This window comes from Pleurodeles waltl, chromosome 3_1 (assembly GCF_031143425.1).
Source record: "Pleurodeles waltl isolate 20211129_DDA chromosome 3_1, aPleWal1.hap1.20221129, whole genome shotgun sequence".
Classification (NCBI taxonomy): domain Eukaryota; kingdom Metazoa; phylum Chordata; class Amphibia; order Caudata; family Salamandridae; genus Pleurodeles; species Pleurodeles waltl.
In genome coordinates, this window is record NC_090440.1 from 806,296,017 (window position 1) to 806,323,492 (window position 27,476).

The 27,476-nt window shown below is 42.0% G+C and overlaps 1 protein-coding gene across 10 annotated transcripts in view; it reads left to right on the forward strand.

Moving 5' to 3' along the window:
• Positions 1–27,476, forward strand: part of LMO1 (LIM domain only 1) — a 514,229-nt gene that overhangs the window by 280,227 nt on the left and 206,526 nt on the right. For 5 of the 10 annotated variants that reach the window (XM_069223677.1, XM_069223678.1, XM_069223680.1 and 2 more), the window contains exon 2: positions 13,915–13,970. The exons of the other annotated variants lie outside the window; for them this stretch is intronic. The gene's annotated coding sequence lies outside the window, so the exon portion shown is untranslated. The remainder of the gene's footprint in view (positions 1–13,914; positions 13,971–27,476) is intronic. 10 annotated transcript variants of the gene reach the window in all.

A 27,476-nucleotide genomic window follows, 5' to 3' on the forward strand; every position in this document is an offset into this window, starting at 1 on the left:
AATCCTAAAGCCAGCAAAAACAATGATAGCAAAACTGGAGGTTAGAAGGCAAAAAGTCAGGGGGGGGGGGCAGGCCAAGGATGCAAGGTCTAACAAGGGGGAATGATACCGCAGAGTGCCAGTAATTCCTGAAATGACATTACTGTGTAACTTGTGATCGAATCCTCAGAGTTGTTTTGAGCTTTCCCGATTGCAAGGATATTGTTGCTCTTCTGAAGTCGCTCTGAATGGAGGTGAGTTTACCTGTAGAATTATTGATAGTGCATTATGTGCTTGTGTTTTACATCTCATTTGTGTTTCTTTGTAACTGGTTGAGCAAATATTTTTGGGGAATTATTCTAGAAAAATCTATACACACATTTCGATAGCATACTATAATCTAGCTCAATAGCATATTATAATCTACCACAATATGGCAAAGGAGGACAACACACTTTTAAGATAAGTACTATTCGCTTCCCGGTGAAAGATGCATGTCACAGTGGCTCTGGAGTCAGTCATGTAGCAAAGAGGTCCACGTTTATGAAAATACCCGATTCGTTGTCTACAAGAAAAAGAAAACTAGATATATGTTTATAAGAATGCTAAGTGGCTTTTAACAATCTATTTCCTTGTTACTTTCCAAACCTATAAAACCAATGATTGAATAAAAAAGCTTTATAATTTGGATTTGAAAATTAAAGTAACACTGTGAATGAAATAGAACATATTTTGAATAGATCTTAAGGACATTTAAACAATGTAAATAAAAAACTGCAAATTACGAAGTATTTACAGTGAAACCCGAAATAACAACAATCGCATTTATGGTATACTTGCACGCTTTAAGAACCAAGTTTTCCCTCGACTGTGATTACTAGCATTTTGGGAGAGGGATTCCATTTTCCAAGCTCTTGAAAACATGTTTTTGTAACTGCTATTGCAATTATGTTTCCATTAAGAATTAAAAAAAGCGTGGTGAATCTCAAACTACTGAGATTGTTTCGATTTGTGATCAGAGACTGTATTATGTTTCGCAATATTAATGTTAGCTCCTTTGCATAACAAAAGAAATACCCAGATGGACTGTTGTCTTCATGGCTGTTGTCAGATTAAGCTAGAGCATGAGAGGCATGATGTGATTGAAAGGATGCCACTATTCCATGTGCCACTAACAATGAGTATAGGTCAGCCAATGAGCTCTGGTTTCATAAAGATTCAAGAAATGGAGGCAATCATTAGCTGTTTTGTGATTTCAGTAGGTCCCAATGTGTCCTTAGCTGAAATGGTAGCTTATCCTAAACTGCAGGGATTTACAATGTAGTTGTATTTTATAGTTTTATTATGATGAATCAAGAATACAAGATTGCTTTTTTTGTGTATGACTGTCTTTCTGCAGTGTGCAGTTTAGTTTTTTTTTTTTCTATTCTGTTGTGAGCCCTTGGAAGTGTCACAGAGCCTGTTAAGCGCAGGAGGGCTCCCTTAAAATGGCTGCCCTCTTCTCCACAACCACAGTTTGTGTTTTCATTTATTTTGTGAGGAGGCCTGCATAGATGTCAAGCATAGATGGTTTACATGGAACTTGACTCTAAATGAGGTAGTATAAAGAGGGAACGTTTCCCAGGATTGGAGTAGCTGGAAATAAATGCTGTTTATTACCACTTTCCGTTGTCTTCTGGTTCAAAATATTGGGTTCCTGGTCACTCCGCAGGACAGGAATTCTTTCCAATCTGGCGCTAAGAATGTTTTTCATGTATTTTTTAAGTGCAGTTTTTATGGTCTGGCTTGTGGCACAGCTGTAACCAAAGGCAATTAAGTGGGCATTGCTAAAGTTGGGCTTTGACTCCGGCTACATGTTGGGAGCCAGTAGAACATATATCGATTAGGTAGACTTGTGTTCTACCACAAAAGCAGGGCTTGCCCTCCATGCAGCTCTGCTCAATTTGTTTATCCAACTGACCGAGGATGAACTTTCAGGAGCACACTCTTAACCTTGTAATGCTATTAAGGTGCCTTAAAATACTAGATAATTTATGGTGTTTTCTGTGGCATCAGCACATTGGATGGCAGTCAATAACCTACATGGCTTTTTAGGTCTGATTTGGCAGTGGAATTGTCACCTGACCTTTTACTCACACCAATATTACTTCACATTTCTTTGATTCCAAACGAATACATATGTATTCCCATACTATTTACTTTTAAGCATCACAATACCATACAACATTTCTTTAATTCCAGACAGATTGGGATTACCAGTACTTATTCTATAAGTAGTTAAATATTCAGATTTTTATTTTTACGTCCTTGTTTGAGCTAACATTTGTTGAATATTGCCTTACTGAAGATTGGACACATTCAATAAAAAGATTGATTTGCTCTTTTAGATTTAAGTGTAAATGTCAATTGAACATGATATAGCACACAGGTTGTGGACACCTCTTACTCTAGTTTAGATGGTGCATACGGAAAAGTAAGTAAGTCAACAATTGCAAAGAAAAGATAAGTCACTGGTATAACAAAAAGTTAATTCTAAGGTCTGGGTAAATAACCCTCAGGCATTTCAACACTCTTTAGTTGACTTAAATCTACTGAAATCATCCTTCACCTCCTTCAACTCATTTCTCAAGGCGGAAGTAACCAATTCAGCCTCTAAGGTGAAAGTGGACTCAAGCCTCCCATCATGAATGAAGAATGTCTTCTCCTCTGACTAATAACAGAGCAACACCATTGTTGTGCACAGACACATTCTCTGGTCATCTAAAACATTAAATCATCACTTCAATTCAAATGAAATATGCAGCAAGCTCTGAGCTTCTGGGAAATGACATTCTGATCCTTAATTTGTCATAACACCCACCTAAAAGAATAAATGGAATATCAACATTTGCTACACAACCTCCAAGCAGGATGCTGGCATGCCAAAGGAACAGAAACAGCCTATCAGACACCAGAGGATAATTTCTAATTAGTATTTAGATGAGGGCCAGCAAGTTGCCTGGTTGTCTTCGCCCTCCTAGCAGTATACAACACCATCAACCACATATCTCTGTTGACTAGATCTGAAGAATGGTTTTGGAATCACTCTGAATTGAGTCATCTCTGTCCTTGCTGCATGACTTTAACAAATATGCCTGGGATTGTCACAATCCTCCTCCAGTCAGCACTATTCGGGGCTCCCCCAGCATTGCTCAACACCTGCTACAGTTAACTGTGACATATTCCCCTTGTAACTAGTCCAATATATGATTAATTTTTAGATGTATGTGACTGGTACTCAAATGTACACCTGCCTCTCCGACTACTTCCACCGCAAAATCGCAGACATACATGACAGCTTCACATCGTCAGCACCCACCATCACCACCACCGATACAACCAACACCACTACACCCTGCCCCACCAACCTACTGAACACCTGGACCCCCACCAACGACGAACTCCATCCACTCAGGCTCCCCAACAGACCCTTGCCCCCACCACGTTTTCAACAAGGCCACCCAAATCATCGCTCCCCAGCTCCGGGCTGTCATCAACAGTTCCTTCGACACCACAGCCTTCCCAGATATTTGGAAGCATGCCGAAGTCAACGCTTTTCTCAAAAAACCCAAAGCAGACCCTGGAGACCTCACAAACTACCGACCCATTTCTCTTCTCCTCTTCCCCGCAAAGGTTGTTGAGAAGATAGTAAACGTACAACTGTCTCGCTTCCTAGAAGAGAACAACATACTCAACATCTCCCAGTCTGGATTCCGCAAGAACCACAGCACTAAGTCCGCCCTCATCGCCTGCACAGATGACATCAAGACCAGAATGGACAAGGGTGAGACCGTCGCCCTCATCCTCCTAGACCTCTCTGCAGCTTTTGACACTGTATGCCACCAAACCATCTGTGCATGCCTTTTTGACGCCGGAATTCACCACAAAGCCGTGGACTGGCTCACCTTCTTCCTCTCCAAAAGAACCCAAAGAGTTCGCCTCCCTCCTTTCCGGTTTACAGCCACCAAGATCATCTGTGGGGTCCCCCAAGGATCCTCCCTCAGACCCACCGTCTTCAACATCTACATGGCTCCTCTCACCAACATCCTCCACCCCCACGTTATCACCATCATTTCATACGCTGACGACACCCAGCTCATCATCTCCCTCACTAGGAACACAGCCACCGCCAAGAATAACCTGCACGCCGGACTCCTCGACATCGCCAAATGGGTGACAGCAAGCCACCTCAAATTGAACTCAGACAAAACAGAGATCATCATCTTCGGCCCCAAAAAGACAGCATGGAACGACTCCTGGTGGCCCACCACCCTCAGACCACCCCCAACACCCACCACCTACGCACGCAACCTTGGCATCATGCTGGACTGGCCTCTCTCCATGATCAAGAAAATCAATGCCATATCATCCTCCTGTTTCAACACACTTCGCTTGCTACGCAAGTCTTTCAAATGGATCCCTTTAGAAACAAGAAAAACAGTCACCCACGCCCTCATAAGCAGCAGACTGGACTACGGCAACGCCCTCTACACAGGGACCACAGCCAAGCTTCAAAGAAAACTCCAGCGAATCCAGAACACAGTTGCACGTCTCATCCTCAACCTCCCTCGCCACAAACACATATCCACCCACCTCAGATCCCTACACTGGCTTCCCATCAGCAAAAGGATAATTTTCAAAATCCTTGTCTACGCTCACAAAGCCCTCCACGACACTGGACCGGCCTACCTCAACGAACGAGTCAACTTCCAGATACCAACTCGGCAGCTCCACTCCGCCAACCTCACCCTCGCTACAGTCCCCCGCATCCAACTCACCACCTCCTGCGGCATATACTTCTCCCACCTCGCCGCCAAGACCTGGAACTCCCTCCCCACCAACCTACGTAAGACCCAGGACCTTCTAACCTTCAGAAAGCACCTAAAAACATGGCTTTTCGAGCAGTAACCACCCCCCCACCTCCCAGCGCCTTGAGACCCTACCGGGTAAGTAGTGCGCTTAAGAAATTATTTTATTTGATTTGGTTTGCCTAAAAACTCAAAGTGCAGTCCAACATCACCAAATGTTAAACCACATCCATCATTGAATATAAGAAAGCCTTTTGTGCATCATAGCTGAAAAAAAACTAAAATGTTGGTACTGAGAGGAGAGAAAAACATGTCTCCTGACATTAAATGTCTTACTAGCCTAGGGCTCATCAATTCCACCAAAGTTAAAGACAAATATCTGAGAATCGTTTTTCATTTCACCCTATCTTTCACTGCCTAATTCAATGCTGCTTTCAAACATGTCAACTTGTAGTTTACCAGGCTCCGAACAATTCTTCTTCTACTTCAAAATGTGCATTGAATGAAAAGTACAAGATGCTCAATCATAGGGCACATTGGCTAAGTAATGTGATTTACTAAGGCATTCCGAAGAAGCGGAACAAATATTGTCAAAGACTCCAAAACCATGCTGCTAGGTTGTGATGTGCTAGGGTTCTGAAGGTTTGCCCTAAAAGCACACCTTTGGCTTTGAGTGTGTACCAGAATCAAATTTAAGATAGTTTGCTTTTTTTCCAAAGGTCATACTGGAACAGAGACCCAACAGGCTAAAAACCTTTGAACTCCTTGCTCCCCGTCAATCCTAAATCTGAGTTGAACCAAATTACCTCTCATCCAAGAAACATCTTAAAGCTACATTTAAGAAGGCATTTGTTTGAATATGCCATTGAGATTTAATTCTAAGAATATATATAATGGTCCTTGCTTCTTCCCGCTAGACTCTAACACCACAATGGTGACTCAGTATTACTTACTATGTGGAAACATCTGTAGGATAGCACAGTTATTTAAAAAGCTAATACTTCACAGAACAACTGTTAGACTTATCATCCTTGGTGTGGTCTCCCTTAACTTTTTGCCTCTGTTTCCCAGGTTGTTGATGTGTGCTGAACACTGTTTTTGTTGTTTTTGTTATGCTGGGCACTTTACCACTGCTAACCAGTGCTAAAATGCAAGCGCTCCTATACAAAATGTGTATGTAATTGGTTCATCCATGATTGGCATATTTGATTTACTAGCAAGGCCCTAGTACAGTGCACTAGAGGTGCCCAGGGCCTGTAAATCAAATGGCCTGTAGATTCCCTTTGGGAGCAGATAAATATGTGGAGTTTGGGGTCTCTGAGCTCACAATTTAAAAATACATCTTTTAGTAAAGTTGATTTTAATACTGTGTGTTTGAAAATGCCACTTTTAGAAAGTGAGCATTTTCTTGCTTAAACCATTTCTGTGACTCTGCCTGTTTGTGGATTCCCTGTCTGGGTCAGTTTGACATTTGGGCTGGTTGCACCTCTCACTAGACAGTGACACAAAGGGAGCTGGGGTTTAGTCGGCACCCAAAACCACAGACTTTAGAACACTTCTGGAAACCAAGAGGAACCTCTGCCTGGAGAAGAGCTGAAGAGCTGAGGAAGAAGAGCTGCCCTGCCTGTGCCTGTGCTTTGTGGAGCTATCCTGCAGTTGCTGCTTCTGTGTGAAGAACTCACCAAGGGCTTGATTTACAGTTTGCCTCCTGTTGTTTGAAGTCTTGGGGCAGCAAAGACTTCTCTCTGCCAGCACCTGGAGTCTCTATAGAGATTCCTACTCTGCCAAGTGGTGCCCATCCAGTTCCTGGGACGCTGAAAGGAGAAACTGGCAGCCCAAGAGTGAGAAATCCATGCACCGACTGTCGTGTGGGGAAAAGATCGATGCGACTCCGATCTGCAGCTGAAAAATCGACGTGCTGCCGGTTTCGCAGATGAAAATCGACGCTCGCCTGCAACGCGACTGTAAGATTGATGCCGGAGCTGGGGAAACGACGTGCAGCATCGCTGACGGAGGCTGGTGAGATTGCAACCCAACCTGCGTGTTTTTCGGATCATCGTGCGGCTGGATTTCTGATGCAAACACCGCTGGGTGTGTAGACCCGAGAGTGCTGACCGGATCGACGCATCGCTCTCCTGCGGAGAGAAGAAACGACGCACGCCGACCCGGTCTCAAGAAGAAACAACACAAGGTCTCACTCTGAGTGATATCGACGCATCGCAAGCCCTTTTTGACGCACTCTCATCCATGCAGTGTTATTTTTGATGCACCCAATGTACATTGTAATGCATACAGCGTTAGCATTGTGTTTAAAATTACATGAAGACTCTTTTTGCATTTTTTGTGATAACTTGACTTGTGTATTATGGATTTTTGTCGTTTTGGTGTTGTTTTGTTTAGATAAATAATTTATATTTTTCTAAACCTGTGTTGTGTCATTTTGTTGTTTTCATTAAGTTACTGTGTGTGTTGGTACAAATACTTTATACCTAGCACTCTGAAGTTAAGCCTACTGCTCGTGCCAAGCTACCAAGGGGGTAAGCAGGGGTTAGCTGAGGGTGATTCTCTTTTACCCTGACTAGAGTGAGGGTCCTTGCTTGGACGGGGGTAACCTGACTGTCAACCAAAGACCCCATTTCTAACAACTGTCAAGTGCAAACCCTGATTTGCGTTGGATAGTATCCCAAAGGACACAAAATTGTGCTATCTACTGTGTGTTCACAGTGTCTACACAAGTGGGTGTTCCATGTGTGGTGCCTGGGCATTCTCATGAAACCACTCATGGGTTTTGACTTAAAGCCCTATCTACTAAATTTTGTATAGAGGAAATTGTACCAACATCATACAACTCCTGGAGGCTGGCATAGTTAGTGGAGATGCTTTAATTTTTCTTCATTTTCAAACTTGGCACATGCACTGCGTCATACAGCACACATACAAAGTGGAAAAAGTCTTAAGCCATAGTGTTTCTACTGGAAGACTCTCCTTCCAGTACAAAATGTATGCTTCAGAAAAAGCAAACACCCTTGCAATAGGGAGCAAGTTTGTGTGGAATTGGGGTGAGGCAGCCAAAAGTGCACTAGTACACAGTGAGAGAAACAGTACACCATACCTTACTAGACATGATGCACTTTTTCTCCTTCCCTTTGATGTAAGGTAACACAGTATTTTTGGTGCAGTTTAGCATTGCATCAAAGAATAATAAATCTGGGCCTTAGTCTCACACAATCTCACTTATTACTTGTCACTAGCAATCCCACACAAACATGTTTATACATACAGACATTTGTTCACACACAGACAGGCTCCCTCTTACATAAAACCTCTCACCTGCAAGCACGCACAAAACATACTTTTAAAAACATTTGTACTTACCACAGCTGTCACCCAACGTACCGTTCCAGCTAAGGGTGCTCCTTTTTTATTACAACAGTAGTGAGCATTTGAACATTATTCATTATTAGTATAAAAAATACAGCCAGGAAGGAAGGAATACTGGGCTGCCCCTGTGTTCTTGGCACTGATTTGGCTACCTCTGAGTTTGGGGTCTCTAAGTCAGTGCCAGGGGCGGCAGGGGCAAGCTGGGGATCGGAGCTGTGACCCGTAAATGAATTCTAAGTCCCTCTCTATCTAGCAAGGATTACTTCCATTCAGTAAGAGCGATTTACCATTGTCCCTTGTTTTGTGTATAATGCTTCATATTCTAATTCAGCCATGACATGTGCTGTAAACTACGGATGTTACTTATCCAATTTAATGGTGCTCAATGTACTGACCTTAGAATGATTGAAGCTTGAATTGGCCTTCCTAGGATTCAGTTGTGTGACTTGAATAGCACTCAATGTTTCAGAAGTGAGTGTTCAACTCACTTACCCATCCTACCGACTCTGTAAGCTGCAATAAAATAGCACCGTTTTTTCTGATTTTGAGAATAATGATTAAATGGATTGTATTTGTGTGTGGCATGCTTCCTATATTGCATCAAGGCAGAGAGATAATAAGGGAAAATGAACTCTCAACTGGGTATTTAATGATGTAATACTCAAGCTTTTCCAAGCTAGAGGTAGGCGTAAAGTTCCATAAGAGGCCTGATTTGACTGTACCTCCACATTGTGCAATACATTAACAACGGTCAGAACTTCACTAAAAAAAAGGGTCTCAAGAGCTGATGGAAAACTAACACTTTATTGGTATTGATGTTTGTGGGAATGGCTTGCTCATGGGCACAAGGCCTGGCACGAAACCAATATCAGCCCAGGCAAGATGTTGACACTAGGCCATCCTTCCAGGAGGCTAGGAGTAGAGTAGGGCCAATGGTGCATGGTCGGGGCATGGCAACCTATCCTGTTTTGAAAACAGTCCCCTAGCCTGCAGCCTACAACGGGAGTGCTAGAGTAGCAGAGTGACTAGTGCATTGATGAAGTTTTGTCATGAATACTTGAAATTTTAGGAACCACTCAACATATTTTGAATGTGGTCCCCATGACTTTGCATGGCATCGCTGCTGAACAGATAAAGTCTGACTTGCATATTGAGCTCCTATCAGGGACATGTCTGGTGAATGTTCCCTCTCCAAAGTCACTAATGCGGTATCCACATTTAAGGGTACAGACCAGCAGACCATCAGCACCTGATAGCTTGGCTAATGGACAGCTGGTTATAAAGGAAGAAAATCCAAAGTTTCTAATATATGGTTGAGTGGGTGTCCTACTAGAGTTTACACATTTGTCCCGCCCACCTTAACAGAGAGTATATATTTGCATAGGTTTGACAGGAGATCTGCTCATTTTCGGCAGATGTTTCATAACCACCAAACTCTAAATCAGGGCAAGAGAACATTATTAGCAAGAATATAGCTCTAAAGAAGGATCCCAACAAATGTATGAAACTCCCAGAAAGAAAACAACCGAGTATGAGAAGCACGACCGATAAGGAGGTAATCCAACAACTCGATGAAAATTAAAAATCATCATCATAAGTATTATTAATTTGTTTTATTCCCTGCCCTGGAGGTTACTGCCCTTAAGAAAGATAAGCTGTGAGCGTACACCAGTATGCAAGATGTGGTGCAAGCCTTAATACTCAAGAAGACAAAATCAGGCTCTTTTCCTGGCTCAACACAGAGCTTGTGACTATTGGTAATGCTGGTTTTGATTAAAATGTTTTATAAAGAGGAAGTCGAGAAGAAAGCAAAAGAGGTGTTGTTTATTCATGGTTATGGAGAAGAGATCTTTAGCATGCAAGAAAATCGAAATATTTCATAAAACACCCACAAGCCATTCAAGCTTTCTATGTTTTTATACACTATAAATAAATGTATGTTTAAAGTGAAAGTAAGTGACCAAGCCATGTTTTGCTTCTTCTTCCATCTGTGTGATAGGAGAATGGCCTGAAACCTGGGGCTTTATAGTCAGATTTCCAAATTTGGAACTATACACATCTCACTCTTGGCATTCATCGAAACTATTTCCTTGTATCATTTAGAAATGAAGCATAATTCTTACTTAAAATGTATTATAATTATTTCCTTTTATAATAATATAATTAACGTCTTCCCACACATATTGTAACAAAGCATAACGTTATGACGTTTTGTCTTTGTTCTGCGATGCCTCACGAGTAACTGATATTCGTTCTTCACTCAGTCACTCTCATCTCATCTTATCTGACCTACACACTCCTTTGCATTTTTTATATTAAGCATCAAGTTGCTGGAACGTCTTTGCCATGTGATGCTAATTGTTACTGTTGGATGGTGCAATTGAAGCTGCCCCCTGGGCTTTAGAAGTGGTAGGATTTGGGAATATTGGGCTTTGTTCTACACTTGTTGTCATGGTGGGCATTGTCCTGTATCCCTGCAAGGAATGACACTGAGCTGTGTAGATGACCTTCGCTTTGATTTGTTGCCTATTAGGAAATTTTAAGCAAGCACATAACATGTTCCTCATTTCCAACGCAATTCGTGTATAATATTGTTATTCTAACATCCTAGTGAGCTAGCAATTCCTCTAAATCTCTCACCCTGGAACAGTGAGCTACTGACAGTCTTAATGGACTCAAAATCCTGAACACTAAGGTGATCCTATTGAGTGTGGATCTTATAGCTGCCGGTGACGTCTCTGTAAAGATTTAAATTTTGTGAAAATTAAATTATAAACCAACAGCGATAGAGCCAAAAGGAGCCATCCGGTGATATAGCCCCAAATTGCTGTTGGTGGTTACCTTCTATGCTGTCAAAAGAGCAAATTATATCACCTACAGGCAGGGCCTTTGGAAATATGCTAGTCTTCAGCTGTAGTGTTTTCCACATAAATATGGATTTGATGCATTTACCACTTACTGCAGCATAAAATGAGGTGAAACCTTTGCCTATCCAATGTTTACACGTAAAAATGAGAAAATAGTGAAGTAATACTGTTTCAAAGTGTGATACAATAGGCTGCATAATTCGCCTTTTGTTGCTGCATAATTTAGTAAATTCCCCCACTTAATGTTTTCCTCCCTTGCCACATAATTTCAGTGGCCCTGGCTGTAAAGAAGTAACGTATCTATTGAACTGCATTCAGTGAATCATGTGCTATGCTTTCCATAAGTTTGTTCATCCACGAAACCAAGTATTTCATTGAATCTTCGTTTTCATCTTGGTCTCTCTCCCTTGGAACCTTTAGGATATAATATTCGATCCGAGACCTGCATCACTTTTCCCACTTCCTATAATAAACCTCCAAAGCCCTAATTACAAGTGGACTGGATAAATATTACCTGTGTGCAATGCCCTGTTTATATGAGAGTCAAAATTATGAGTTGTGTGGAGTTTACCAAACCTCGTAATTATCAATTGCGTTAAAGTCTGCAACCCTGGATTATTTTAAAGGGGAAAAGGGTAAATGCATGCAAATGTTTGTCCAGAGAACACCAAACTGCATGGGTTATTCCCTATCTCAAAAGGGGCAAATCATAATTAGAGGTAGTTTTAGCTCTCAATAAATATAAAATGCCACAGTAGATTACATCAATTGTGAACACCCTTGGAGGGCTCTGAATAAAGGCCTAAATATTCTCATCATTAACAAGTCTTTTGCAATTCTAGAATGGTGATTGCTACCTTTGGAGTTTTGTGAACTGGCTTGTACATAATAACCTTACATTAATTTGTATGAAAATGGATGCTTGTACAAGTAGTAATTTGCAGTCTTTGCAGTAAAAAGTACTTGTATGAATTGCTCATGCACATATAAAATTTCAGCAATACTGATGTGTAATAGCTGAGTCTTGACCTTCTACTTTCATAAAATTTAACCCATAGTTTATTTTAATGCCAGGGAAGTTTAGATGAAATGTGTTTACTCGTGTTGCTGTAACCTGCCCAGTGCTTAATTTGTAAATAAATGAGTACCAGGGTCCAAAGCTCTGATCAGCAGCTCAGGACCGGTGCAACTAAATGCCAGTGCGCCGAATGCTAAAGTTGTGTAGCGTTCAGTTCACCCCGTGCCTCCTGAATCCCCTGCCAGACACTCTCTCCCGCTTTATCTCACTCTTGCAGGCTCCTGCTTTCTCCTTTCGTGAGGGGTTTTCCCGTTTTTCTCTTCCTCGGCCTTTCCTCTATGTGTGTTTTCCTTCTCTCGCTATTGGCAAATGCCTCTTGCAGAAAAATGAGTGCCAATTCCCCAAAATAACTGCGGGTGGCCGCCACAGGCTCAAAGTAAGCACTGAGCCGGTCTATACCTTTAGAGAAATGTACCAATTAGTTAAGAAGGGGTTTAAGCCTTACATTTCTGCTCACTAAGGGCCAGATGTAGGAAGGAAGCAATTTGCGAGTTGCAAATTGCGAGTCCTTCCGACTCGCAATTTGCAACTCGCAAATTGCTATGCAGTACGGTGTCTCAGACACCGACTGCAACTCGCTATGGGGTCGCAATGACCCACCTCATGAATATTCATGAGGTGGGTCGCAAATTGCGGCCCCATAGCGAGTATAGGCACTCGCTAACATGGAGGCCTGCTGTAGTCAGCAGGCCTCCATGTTAGCGACCTGCTTTTCAATAAAGCAGTTTTTTTTTTTTTTTAAATGTAGCCCGTTTTCCCTAAGGGAAAACGAGCTGCATTTCAAAAAATCCGAAACCTTTTGTTTCGTTTTTTTCAGGGCAGGGAGTGGTCCATTGGACCACTCCCTGCCCTGAAAAAATATTTTGGGGTCCATTCACAAAGGGGAAGGGGTCCCATGGGGACCCCTTCCCGTTTGCGAATGGGTTACCATCCACTTCAAGTGGATGGTAACTGCGACTCCATTTGCGACCGCATAAGCGGTCACAAATGGAATTGCATACCATTGCGAATCACAAATAGGAAGGGAACACCCCTTCCTATTTGCGATTCGGAAATGCATTTTGCGAGTCGGTAACGACTCGCAAAATGCATTTCTGCATAGGAAACACGCATTTGCGAGTCGCAAACGGCAAATTTTGCCGTTTGCGACTCGCAAAGTGCTTCCTACATCTGGCCCTAAGTTTTTTAAAACGTGCAGTGTTTTATAAATTCTAACTAATTAGATTTGTCAGTTACCAGTCTTCCAAATTTTTACTTGAGGTGTTTAAATGGAAAAGGGCAAATTAGTTTTCCACCCACGATTTACAGAGTCCACTACCTTTAAGTGTCGAAATTTTAAATAGATGACTTATCAGAATGTTCCCTTTTACAACAAACCGAGAAACAGATGTGCTACAAAAGTGTTATGAACCAGTAACGTGAAGTCCCCTCACAACCTTGCATTCGTAGCAGTAGCAACAATAGTGCAACAATGGGTGAATGGTAACTGAAAGTAAATATTAGGTCACCAAATACCATTTCATCGTGCAAAGTACTTGCCAGTCTATTTGGCAGAAACAGGCTGGCCCATGAATTTTTGACACTGGAGTATGTCGGAAATAAATGAGAATTGACATTTTTGCTGAAAGAAACACTCCTTGAATGTTTCAGTTTTAGGACATTCTGATCGAATTTCTAATTATGCACACAGATAATTTCAATAAACTTGGACATTCGTGAAAAATGTCAAAAATAATGGCCTAAGTATATTGTTCCTTTTTAGGGATGAAGGTGCCTGCATAATTTGCAACATGTGACCCAGATGCTTCAGTAAAAAAGGTCAGTTGCATCCTTTTGTTTTTTTAAAGAAAAGTACAACTTTTAGCAGATTGTACCATGAGAGTATAATGCGTTTATTGGGTGCAAACCAGTGCGTTTTGTCTATACAAAAGAGGTATATTTCTGCTTCACGTTGATGTAGTTTCAAGTGGCTACTTTTCTGGTCCAGTGCAGCATCAGATATTTTGATAATAGACTGTTCCATCTAATTAATCACTGTGGCTTGTTGACAACCATGACCAGCAGGTGACTAATATTAGGGGAATTATATTCCTCAATTATAAACAGCAGTAGGTGATTCAATACAGATGTAGAGGACTGAAATACATATGGATTCCTCAAGTCAGTAGTCATGTCTCATGTCTTACTAGATGTGGTTGTTATTTAATTACATATTTTAGACTTCTCAAACATCCCATTAAGTTTGCTGGGAAAAAAGGTTTAGACCAAAATACAGATACGGAAGATAGCTAGTCAGAACTAGCTGATGAAAATAAAGTTTTAAAAATGCATGGTTCTTATTTCTAGAAAAAATTACAGAAAGAATATGACGTTATAAAAATGGTGATAACGAATTTAGGTGCGGATCTCCTGAGGTATATGATTGTAATTAGAAGTGAAGAGATAGCTCGAGAGAACGTCAGGCTAAAATGAAAGCCTGGACCTCCTAAAGTTGGGCAGGATAGAGGTTTACATAATGAATCAAACTGTTCCAGACTTTTGAGGTGATTCGTGGTACTCCACCAATTAGCCAATTTACAGCAGTCTGTGCCAAGTTGTGAGCGCGTATGTAGAAGTCTGAAAAAGTGCACGAGGCACAGATAAGGATAGGCGCTTCTGTATTTAGGAGCGTTTTTTTAAATGGGAGAATCTTTTCTCAGACAGTGTTATGTAGTAAGCGATTTTCAAGAACTCACCTACACCTGCCTGCTTCTGTAGAGCACTCATTATGTCTTTCTGCGAACAACTAAACCTTCACAATGAATATTTGGCCCCAATGCTGACTTTGTCTGATATACACTTGTGGTACCTTTCCTCTCCTATTCACATGAAAACGTCTGTTTTTCCCTGGCGGTTAATTCCACATCCCTGATACTTCTTTGAGTTGTGCTCTCTGTTTTTAAATCGTTATTATTGTTACTGCTATTGGTACGTGTAACCTGTTTTTCTATATGTACAGCACCCACATACGCCTGAGTGACGGGGCACCATAGAAAATTCTTAAATAAATCAAATAATCTGTTTGTAGTTACTTGGTGCTATCAGATACATCAAGTAAAAGGATCATTGACAATCAAAAAACAAACTTCGGTTTATTTGAGCAAGAGCCAGTTCATTCGTTAAGCATTAAATGGCTCTGCATCTGCATGATGGCTTTCAGGATGGAGTTACAAACGGTGGCAACGTGGATACAGAAAGCATTGTCACCATCTCGCTCTACAAAATCTGCAAATCCGTAGCCAGAGGTCTCCAAAGGATGCACAGTGCACAAGGGGCTGTTTACTGAAAGCAAATCGGTAGGATTGATAGGTTAATCTTGAAGGCCTGAATGAATGGTTTATTAATGGTCAGCAGTTAGGGTGATCTGTTACTCCTGCCCTTTGCTTTCCAGGGTGGAAAGGGAGCAAGGAGTAGTTTGGGAATACCCACATATCTGGCTGTTGGCATTTCCAAACTTCCATGGCAAACCAGGTATTGGAATGCCTTCCTCCGCCCCACCCCATGCGTGGGGCTTACAATTGCAATTTTGTTCACGCACATGGTGGAGAGATACACACTCATAAATCCATACAAGCCTTCCAATAATCAGAATCTCTTTGTGGATTCACTGCAGGTGTAATAAAAACGAAACTTCTCTAGTAATTTACCTTGGTGAATCAGCCCAATAATTTAAATAAAAAGAGAGAAATTGCCATAGAATAAGCAGCACTGCAAGAAGTCACACATATTTCACCAAAAGATGTGGCTTAAAACTTTTAAATGTAAGAATATCAGGGTGAACTATATGTCTGCGAGAGGCACATTTGTAAATGATGTGGATGCTTGATCCATTTATTGGGCAATCCCTTACATAAGTGTAAAATAAACAGTGAACCATTTTCCGGAGAATGAGTAGGAGCTTGTATGCACTCCTATATTCACAATCACAGTGAATTTAACAGTATCTCATTCTAGTATTTCTGATTTGGGGAATTGTGCAATATGGTGGATATTACAATGCTGCTGAAACTATAGGTAGATGCTCTTTAGATACCAAAATTGGGCACACCTCAGTGCTGGCAGCAACACATGTGGTGGCAACACAAATACTACATCAATCACTAAAACACCATTTAAACACAACTTGTTCTAGATAACATATCAGTGGTTGATTTGGTTATTTTCACTGCTGTGAGCTGAAAGTCTGCATCTCACAATGGTACTATAGTCCTACACATGTCACAAAGTACAACATTGAGTGCAGTGACACATGTGGTGGTGCAAACAATGCTATTAAAGTGTGAAGTAGTAACTCAGGAAGATTTATTCATTTAGACTGGAATATCAGAAGAAGTGGTTGACAACCGACAAGGTTTAGGTGGGACTGTTCCAAAAGGATAGTTCATGAGACACAGCAATGGGGAATTTGTAACTCATTATTGATTATTTTAACTGCTGATGAGATGTTAGGGGTAGATGCAAGTGAAAGGGATGGGAAGGTAATTACCAAAACAAAAAATATTGACAGTCCCAGGAACCAGGGTCCTCTAAGGAAAAACTTGTAAACATAAGGACCACGCCGATGAATTACTAAATGATTACGTGGACAATGAGGGAACAAAAATAATTAAATTCAATTGTGTACTAAATGCTTTCTTTGATTTTGCTACCTTTTGCCAGATGAAACAGGCTCTCCAGTTTAACCATTCCAAGATCTTGCAGTTCCTCTACGTTGTACACCAGATCAGAGTTCTTAGTTCTCAATATTCAAAAATAGTTTTCTTGGTAAATACAAAGGCCACCTTGACATGAAGTGATAAGTCAATTTTTCCACCATTGCAACAGCAGTATTGGTTGAAAGTTTCAATGCTAATTATGGACTTTATATCATAGGGGGAGGTTATGATGAAAAGATAAAGGTAACTCACGAAAGAATCAGAACTCCAATAAAGCCAGCCCACAATAGCTTAAATGAGAGCAACATGAGTGAGAGGATATTGTAAGTTTTGAAAGCCTTTAAAGTACTTTATTAAATTGTCCAACTAAATCACTAACAAAAGGTGCAAGATCCTTGGCCTTCTTTAAATGCTATTCCTCACTAGCTGAGAATTTTTAGAAGCAGTGTTAACAGACATTATTTTGCCTGTGCTATATGATACTCTTACAGAAACATTGCTGAAGGGCGAAACAATGTAAGTAGGTGCAAAGTATTTTGCTAATCTACATCACATATTAGATAGGAGTGTTGGGGGAAACTGCTTCTTTTCACAGCTCTGTATGTATGGAAAGGAGTAGGTCTCACTTCTCAGGACCTTAGGACTGTTTGTATTGTGTTGGTGGCTGAGCCAGTGTCTGAGATTGGCATTGTTATGTTTTGCTACCTTCCCTCACAAATTGTCATACATAAATTGCAAGGTCACCTTTGAGAGAAATGTTGTGAATGAGTGAGGACACAGATAGCAACAGCAAAACACTTGAGGAGCTTTTTTTACTGGAACAAGCTAGTCATCTCTGGCAGAAATAAAGTTCTCGCAAGGAAATCGTCTCTACGATTTAAAGTTGCCAGATAAAAGAAATTATCTACATTGAAATGCTTCTTCTCAGCCAAAACGAACAAAATGTGGAACTTCCTCCCATCCTATCCACCTTGTAGACGAACAGGACAGTCATAAATAACCATTTACCAGCTCTGTGCTAGCTTGTAGCCCTTTTCCATGCATGCATGAAATCTGAATAAATACTACGGTGACTTGTTGAATGGTGGAACAGTAAAATAGCTGGTTATGCCTTTCATGAACCCTGCTTTCTTCGAATATGCTATCTTCAGTTTATGCTAACCTATGTTTTCTAGTCTGTGAAGTGGTCTGAAACCCTAGTTAATGTAATGATTCATTTGTATAGATATGAATGATTACATAAATAAATTCAATGGAAATGATACCTATTCTGTTGCCACATTACTATTTGAGCAGGTCACCTTTCCTGCCTGGCATAGGGGTGTGGTATACAGCAAATACTACCATTTATCAGTCCAATGTGAATGATAGGAGGCTGGCACAAATGGGGCATCCTTTTACTCTTGTGAGAATGTGTGCATGCTCACAATATGGACCAGCATTGCTGATCTCCTTAAATCTTTCCCTTGTCCTGATATCACTGAGGCTAAGATTGATCATGCATGTATTCGGAAACAGCAGGATATCACTCATGCTGTGCATACATTTACTGGGAGTGGTCTTGGGTACAAGTGCTTCTTACACTCAAGGTAAGTCTCAAAGGATCTTACAAGACCAAGCAAGCGCAAGAAATATATTTGTCCAGATTCAGTCCCTTCTTCTCACACGTCGATCTACAGCAGGAACTACATTAGCTGGAAGATTTGAATATTAGTGTACTGGTGGCAGCTGAATACATGAATGATTGTAAACTCATTTCAACTCCGACCTAAGGACGAGTCTGAACAACTTCATCCAATAGGTCCAATGTGTGGGAAATCTAACTTTACAAGTGAAGTGCCCATTATTGTTCAAATGGAAAGATATTTTTATAGACTTTTTGTTGCCTTTCACCACAAACAGTAGCAGTACAATTAAGCAGTTGTAAACACTACAGCCATCCCCAACCAATTGACATGCAGTAGTGATGATTTATCGCAAATCGGAGACCATTGCATTAGGTATCACATGTAAATATATCCCAATACTCTCCCCTCCTGGGGGCACAGGCGGCATAGCACCCATTACAAGGAATACTCACTTCTCATCCTCTGAGGATTTATCCCATGAACCTCCCTCCCACCCTCAAACCTAGTCAGTAACACCTCCCAGAGCTGCAGATCATCTGCACCCTGTCATCTCGCCTACATTTACGAAGGTGAACTTCCTCAGCCGCAGCCCACTCACTAACATCTCTTACCCAGCTATGCCCACTAGGACCTGCCTGTCTCATCCATGTAATTGTGACCCTGATTTTCGCTAACAGTAGGAGCAATTACAGGAATTTAAATTGCATCTTCCTGCCTTCATGCTTCTTAATATCATCCAACAGGCAAGCAACCGGGTTCCGTTCTATGAATGTACCACACTCCGCTGCCAGGCACTGTACCGCAGTGTCCCAGAAAACTCTGACGGGTGGGTAGTGCCATGCCAGACTGGTGGGCAGTGCCATACCAGGTGCAAAAAGGAGGCCTCCTGTTCCTGGTGTCAATGCATGCTTGCATCCTAGCAGGGTCTATTCTATGTAACAATACAGGGGTTCCATTGGCGAAGCAGGAGCAGAGGCACTGGGTCACAAAGTCCTGAAGAGCCCACTGAACCCTGATAATTGCTGTATTTTATAATTCAGGCTCTAGCAATGAGGCCCATTATCTTCCTGGCACTAGGGCCCATGACACACTAGCTGTGCTACTTCTCGATAGTTTAAGCTTTTAGCCAATGGCATATCTAACTCCCACTGAGCTACAAAATATTGAAGAAATGTAGAAACGACTTTGTGTTAAATGCAGTATCAGTCCTTGGTTAGGGTTTTTTTAGTTTGTTTTTCCAGTGTTAAGTTTTAAGTGGCTTTTCCACGGCTACATATATGAGTGAGACAAAAACTCATCATAGCATTGACTTGAAGCAGGAGAACTTTCCTACTGAAAATGTAATCCTAAATTAATTTCCCAGGTATCACTGTGGTTTCTGACTCTTGAGGTTTGAAACCCTAGGTAGGAGTTGTCAAAGTTTAAGAAATTAACAGCAAGTTCTGCTGCTCTCTTTCAAAGTCTAGCCTGCCATCGACACGGGCACACAACTAGCAGAGGTTCTGCTCTACCCTGCCACCATTATTTGTATATTTATGTATTTACATCTGTATGTATTGCTAATATTTCCAAGAAGCTTACGAACCACCGCACTTATAAAAACACGGAAATCAAGGTATATTAGTAAGAAAATTATAACAGTATTAAAACTATTGAAATACTTTTCAAGGAAAAACGTTTTCTGCCATCTCTGGAATGGCAACTGTGTTGGTAAAAGTGTGAGGAATGGCGACAGAGACTTCTCAAGCATCGCATCAACAATAAGATGCTCTTAGATTTCTCATCCCGATTCAGCCACAGATTTACTCATTTTTCGTGCAACAGAACACACCATCCAAATGTGCTGCTGCTACTGTCATCTTCTGTGCTGGTACCCAGGATGCACAGCCTTGTGGCTTAGTGCAGTTGACTGTGTGATATCAGGCATATGATTTATGCATGAAGTATACTTTTCCAGTCCAAATTATGTGTAGCCAATACAGGATCCTGATGTCTGCTGTGCAGTGCAGCAAGCATGAAATGCATCTTTTTTGTCAGAAAGGAACACTTTTCCCCTTTGTTGCACCTGCTTCAAGAAGTTGTTATTTTTTGATGCAAACCCAATCTGGCTACTTTAGAATATCGGGCCTTGTGTCAAAACCTATGGGTTACCCACCTCAGTAATGTCCCCTTGGTGCAAAGCATCGCAAGGTAGCGCAAACCAGTTTTTGCACTGAGGCTAGGGAAACTTCCTAGAGTAACTGGCGTGCACCTCTTTGTGCTCATTGATTCTCCTTCACCTTTGAAAATCTGTGACTCAGACAGATGAGCAGCAATCAAAGGCTCCTGGTATACTCCTCTTAGACAACAGCTTCCTTATTGTTCCTATGTCACTTTTCTGTAACTGATGTGCCACAAACAAAATACATTTGTAAGCATGCTGTTCTCAGCTGAAAAATGTGAACTTCACTGCCAATACCAGTAGTCATATTGTACAAAATAGGCAGACTCTAAGCCTTCCAATGACTGCTGCATCAAAGACCAAAATGTGAATGAGAAAGGAAATACCCTTATAAGATACTCGTTACTTTCTTCCAGAGCTGTGGGAAACAAAATACAGTTGCCAGCTTCCAAATGTATTCATCTACGTGTGGGCCGTCTATAATGTCAACCTAGCGAAAAAGACAAATTCTGTACTTGAGGAGGGGTTGACAGTGGGTAGTGCTGAAGTAAACCGAGAGAAAAGGGTGATATGGATGCGCATTGCAGGCCATGGTTTACATTGGAAAGGGGAAGGATGCTGGAGTGAGGCTTAGACAGCGGGTTGGGGCTGGCATGCGAGTGACGGATGTGTCAGCAGAAGAGGGCGAGATCAGAAATGCTGGCAGTGGGAACTCTTTGGGGGTGGTAAGGCAACTGGGTAATTATGCCTTGATACCACGCTTGTGGGCTATACTTTTCACTCAATATCAAAAAACAGATGACGTGGATGAAAAATTAGAAAAAGCCCTGTCTAAGGGCGTCAGCATCCATATTTGAATTCACCTTTCCTGTGTCAAATACCATCCCATTTTTGTCTTTGGGTCTTGCTTTTCTTTGCACTTCCTTGCCCAGTTTGTGGCCACGAGATTTCAAGGCACAATACGTGGATTTTTAATGCTTCATAAAACGCAGGTTGGCAGTGGGATGTGACTTGCCTCCAAAGGCATAAGATTCCACAGAGCACACACTTGGATTTAGATTTGACTTTCAAATGGCCTTGTTAATGATAAATCATGAAAGACAATTATAATGCCTAAAATAAGCAGTGATGCATAATTCTGTTTGCTTGATGTGCCAAAGGAGTGAAATAGATAGTGAAAACCGTCAGGTACTAAGTCTGTGTCACCCTTTCGCCCATTGATTTCAGGCTTTTGAATATGTATTGAGTTGCATGAAAACTGTCAGAAGTATTCCTTTAATATAGTAGCATTCGATCACTGAAATGCCCGTCAGTTTTGTTATTCATGAGTTAGAAATCGCGGGGACTGAACAATCAACTCCCTGCATAAATTGCTCCATTGTCTTGTGCTTTCAAACTGATGGCGGGCTCATAATTTATTGATTTGGTTGAGTTTCTCCTTAAATTCATGATGCTTCTGCAATGCTCCCTAGCTTAGAATGAATCCTCTCGTTGCTAGATCTAGCAAGTTGCAGCTTGGTATGAATAATGGCCCAGCACGAAGTATTCTTTCTACCGAAGAACTGTGATGCGCCCCTCATTGTGCCCGGTTGCCATAGCTGTAAAAGACGCAACATGTCGGCCAACTTTAGTGACAATAAGAAAACAAAATGTCATTATCTTTGTGGCTGTAGGATTGAATTATGGGAATTAATGTGGCGATAAATCAGGCTCCAAAACAACAAGGACGGAGTCAGTAAAAGTAAAGCGCAGTTTTCAGTATATTGCCGAAAAGTTCTTACTAAGAAGATTATGAATTAAAATGGTTAAATATGCAATACGGCATATGGTGGTAATTAAGGAATTGAAGAGCCTCACTGACAGTATATATTAATCCCAATATTGAATTTGTCAACAGATATGCATAGACCATCACTGTATGCATGTGCCGACTAGTCTACATACTGTGTGCCCGCAGATGTAACACCATGCTGACCGTTGTGTCTAAATCTCACCTTATCCTTATCCCATTCTCGATAATTGTCCCGCTGTAGCTTGCCTGATTAAAAGATTCTGGAAATTTGACAAGATCACATCCACGCTCCAAGAGCCCCACGGGCTCAACGTGTCTGCTTGCATCACATTATACCTCACAGATCTGGAGCAGCATCCTGGTGTGGATTGATAGCTTTCCACCCTACTCCAGCACCAAAGAGCAGAAAACAGTCTTTGGCCGACAATGTCCGAATCCGCACTGGATGTGCTGAGCCTGCTTGCCCTATCTCTGTCTTTGGTTACCATTGCACCCCTCTCCTTGTGTTCAGCTCCCCATTGCCTTCCAACTAATTTGTTGCTGTATTAACACCTTTCAACCAAGCATGCTCCCTTATTAAATTGTGAAATAATCTTCCACACTGTACCCGGTGAAGAATCCCCCATGTTCCTAACATGTTTTATACCTACACTCAGCACCTGCTCTGTAAAGATCCTAGCACTGCACCTTTGTTCTACGTGAAAAGCTAATTTCCACCTAAGGATCAGGACCAAGTTATGTCACAGCCCTAAAAAATATGTTTTAACAAAATGATAAGTAAAAAGGATAATAAATATGTACTAATATGTTGTAGTCAAAGTTAAGACTTTTGCATAGTAAATATGAAAATCTTTCGAGCTGGGCTGTCCTCATAGTGCGCCATACGACCTCTATTCTCCATTTTCCAGCATTTTTATTTCCAACACAGACGGTCATTTCTTTTAGCCCTCTGCTCTTGCAGTGCCTGGCAGAAAAATGCACTAAATCTGACCCTATGTGTCACTATTTCGCTCCTCCCTAATGTCTCAACCCACCACTTACTCGTCGTTATACCAAGTCACGCTTCTGTTCTGGAGCTACAGGATAAATACTCTTTCAAAGGCAAGCTTAGCCAGCGCGAGGGCGGCCCATCCGAAGACCTAGGGAGGGATGCTTTTGCAAAGCTCAGAAAGCTTTCAACTGGGAAACACAAATGGCACTAACCTAAAGGGGGTGATTATATGCTGGAAGAGCTGAGGGCCTACACAAAACATCAAATGAAGCACACTAAATAAGTTGGACCAAACTATCAAAAGTTCCTTGTAAATCAGCCACTGGAAAATTGAACTCCGAGCAAACCGGTTATTACGTCGTTGCTGATAATGGCGGCGAGGCGTTTTCAGCCATTTTGTGCCATGCATTGGATGTGCCCTGTGGTAAGGAATGCGGGCTGTGTTATTGTCAACTGAAGTGTACAGGGGCGGTCCGGATTTAAAGTGAGGAGGGCTGCGTTTTGCAGTGACACTTGGGACTATTTTTTTCTTCATTATTTCTAATGTACCCTCGGTGTTCCGTTGGCGCTGAGAATCATTGTTGCTCGGGGTTATTTCCCCCCCCCCACATTTAAGTGGCCTGCAGTCTCGCATGGCTTAAGCCAGCACACTGATTATACATCACGAGAGATCACGTACTGTTTTCATGGACGAATAGTAATTACCGGGTAATGGTTTAAAACATTTCCTGAAGGAACATAAAGCTGTTTTCTAAAAGTCAAGAGCACATTAAAAGGATTACCACGTAGATATGATTTTTAGATAACGCTAAAAGGGGCCCCAAATGGGTTTATGAAAAGGGATGCTATCTCTTTGATGGAAAGTGCACGGTCTGACAGCTCAGCATGCAAATAGGCCGCGTATAATGTCGTGATGAATGTGCATTTTCCTCAACAAAGGAGGCCAGAAATCAAATGTTTCCGTAATGTCTTAATAGTTCCCGTTTTGTGAGTGTGCAGGCTTCTTGTGAACGCGAAGTGCCTTTAAGTCGTGGGTACATAAACCTCTAAAACATTTCCGAGTGATGAAGAAAGGCCAGGGCCAGTTGTATCTGATGCACTGATCAATAGAAGCTGCACAGATTGATTAGGAAACCATCTCCCTCAATAGCGTGTTTTTAAAAGTGCTATATTGTTACGTTCCAATCATAAGGGAAACTATCACATTTACCAAGGTCATGATAATGCAGTGACCTTGAGGTGTACCCAAGGCTATGAATGAACGCATGCACTCCCCATTCCCTTCAGGGTGAAGCTTATTGTCTCATCTTTGGTAAGTTTCCAGGATCATAGCTTTCTTTATGGATCTCGGTGCAGTGGTGCAGTGGTGCCGGGGGCCAGGGGTATGTGTGGCCCCGGAGCTACAATTACAGCTATCTTGTATATCCAACCAGCGTAAGTAGGGGCCCCTTATTCTTGCTACTTTTTCCAAACCACTGAAATCGACTGGTCTTTGATCCCGCAAAAATACGTCTTTTTTTGGTACCAGCTATTTGCACAGTACCTTCAAACGGTGTCCTTGTAGCCGGCACAAATAACCTGACATTTGGAGTGGAGCCAGTAACAGTGCAGTGTTTTCTGGCACTATAAGTGACATTTTGCCTTGCCTGGTAATATGACCACACATAGGCGGTCATTCTGACCGCCGCCCGCCATGCGGTCACCGCCAGAAGACCGCATTCTGACTTTCCCGCTGGGCTGGCGGGCGACCGCCAAAAGGCCGCCCGCCCGCCCAGCGGGAAAGCACCAGCAACGATGAAGCCGGCTCCGAATGGAGCCGGCGGAGTTGCTGGTGTGCGACGGGTGCAGTTGCACCCGTCGCGATTTTCAGTGTCTGCCAAGCAGACACTGAAAATCTTAATGGGGCCCTGTTAGGGGCATGGGCACTACAGGGGCCCCCAGGGGCCCCACGACACCCGTTCCCGCCATCCTGTTTCTGGCGGTAAAAACCGCCAGAAACAGGGTGGCGGGAAGGGGGTCGGAATCCCCATGGCGGCGCTGCTTGCAGCGCCGCCGTGGAGGATTCCCTGGGCCAGCGGGAAACCGGCGGGAAACCGCCGGTTTCCTTTTTCTGACCGCGGCTTTACCGCTGCGGTCAGAATGGCCCCAGAAGCACCGCCAGCCTGTTGGCGGTGCTTCCGCGGTCGTTGGCCCTGGCGGTCAATGACCCCCATAGTGTTTTGGGAGGCAGTTTGGTAACCCTCCCCCCATGTGATGGCACCCAATACTATTGTCTAGTTTTACCGTAATGGAGCACCACCATGAGTTCAAGGGTCAATGGCCTTGCTATTTGAAATCCCAAAAAAAAGAGACAAACTCCGCCGGACCTGTGATGTCATCAAGCAAATAAGTACCATATCATGCACTTTCATGTCGAGGTGCTCAGGTTCAGAACCAACTATGATTTTTAAAAATATTTTCCATGAGTGTGCTACCACTTTTAAAAAAGATGCCTGTTAAAAAACAAAAAACACTGAAATTCTCGAGTTATAGTTTAGTGAACTAACTATAACTTGCATCCTCGTCATACAGTGGTCTAAGTGAGCGGGATCGCAAGAGCACAACGTGTCCATAATTTTATGATTTATGAAACACCGTTTCCCTACATTTTGTTAAAAGACAACCGTCCCGGGATGGTTAATTCCAACAGTTTAACTGCTTCACCTGAAGTATTATTCAGTGAGTCTCCTGTGTGGTGAAACCGAAGTCGGGCAGACAGCTAAAGAAGTCTTCCTGCCTTGGTCTCTACTTGCCTGAAAGAAATGCAAATATGAGCTGCGAGTTCATCTGCAAATGTAAAGGATGCTTGGGGCCCCGTACTGGCTTTAATTGACCTAATCACTTGAAGCTTTCTGATGAAAAAAATGTATTCTTTTTGAGTGGTAGTACAGTGTAGAGTTAACAACTGGGCTGTGAAGTGCGTGCTTTTAATTGTAAATGTATTTATATTGCGCTTATTACACCAGGAGGTGTTGAAGGGGCAGTAATCTAAAAAAATTGCACTATGTACTCTGAATAGTACTAAAATCTATATTTTAGATGAACCATTTTATCTTAAAAATTTTGCACATTTTATAGCAGTATATCTTATACTGAGTGTAATGCAAGTTTATAAAAATGAATTACTTATTAACAGTGCTTTCTGTCACAGGCTGTGATACAAGTCACTTTTCTCCCTTGCAGCAACCAAGACTTAATTCTGTGGCTCTCTGGTTGCACACAGACCTCTGAAGTGCATTAACTGATACAGGTTTTATAATGCACTATAGTGCATTTCCCAATGAGTAACAACTTTCTTTTATTTATATTTAATTTAAGCTGCATGTTATTGTATATGTAGCTACCTACCGATGAAAGACCAAAAAAACTTACAGAATGCCAAACCTTTGACCCCACCGCCATGCTCAGTGACTCTGCCTCTACTGCATGCAGCATCACAGTTCCCATACTTTTTTAATGCATTTTGACCTTTGCTGTCATGCACTGCTCATAACCTCAAAGATCAAACAATGCCAGCGTGGTAACACGCCTCTCACCATATTCTCTTTTTAACATGAAATATAATTGTCTACTAATATTAAAAGTGGAAGTTGTCTGGAAGGATATTCTAGAAGGCCTGGAGGATTGTTCATCATATAAGCTAGAAAGAGGAACAGTCCCTGGTATTTAAGAAAATGTACTGGACTATAATGGAGTGTTGGGCACAGAGGGGAAATAAAGTGCAGGTTGATTCATTTTTGTGCTGTGAGGTCAGCAACCTATCAAGTGCTTTGTTTCTCACCTTCACATTACAGGGTGGCAGTCTGGCTTGAATCTGAGCCATGGCCCGGCCAGGGATCGTCGACCTTTGCCAGCCTTTAAACTCATAAAACTGGCTTAGGGTACACACTCCTGCCGAAAATGTTGGCCCCTTTCTGCCTATCAGAGGGAGATGGAACTTGGGCTTTTTAATTATCATAAAGTTTTTATTCAGGTCGCCAACCTTGATTGCTCCTCCACTTCATTCCTCACTCATGAGT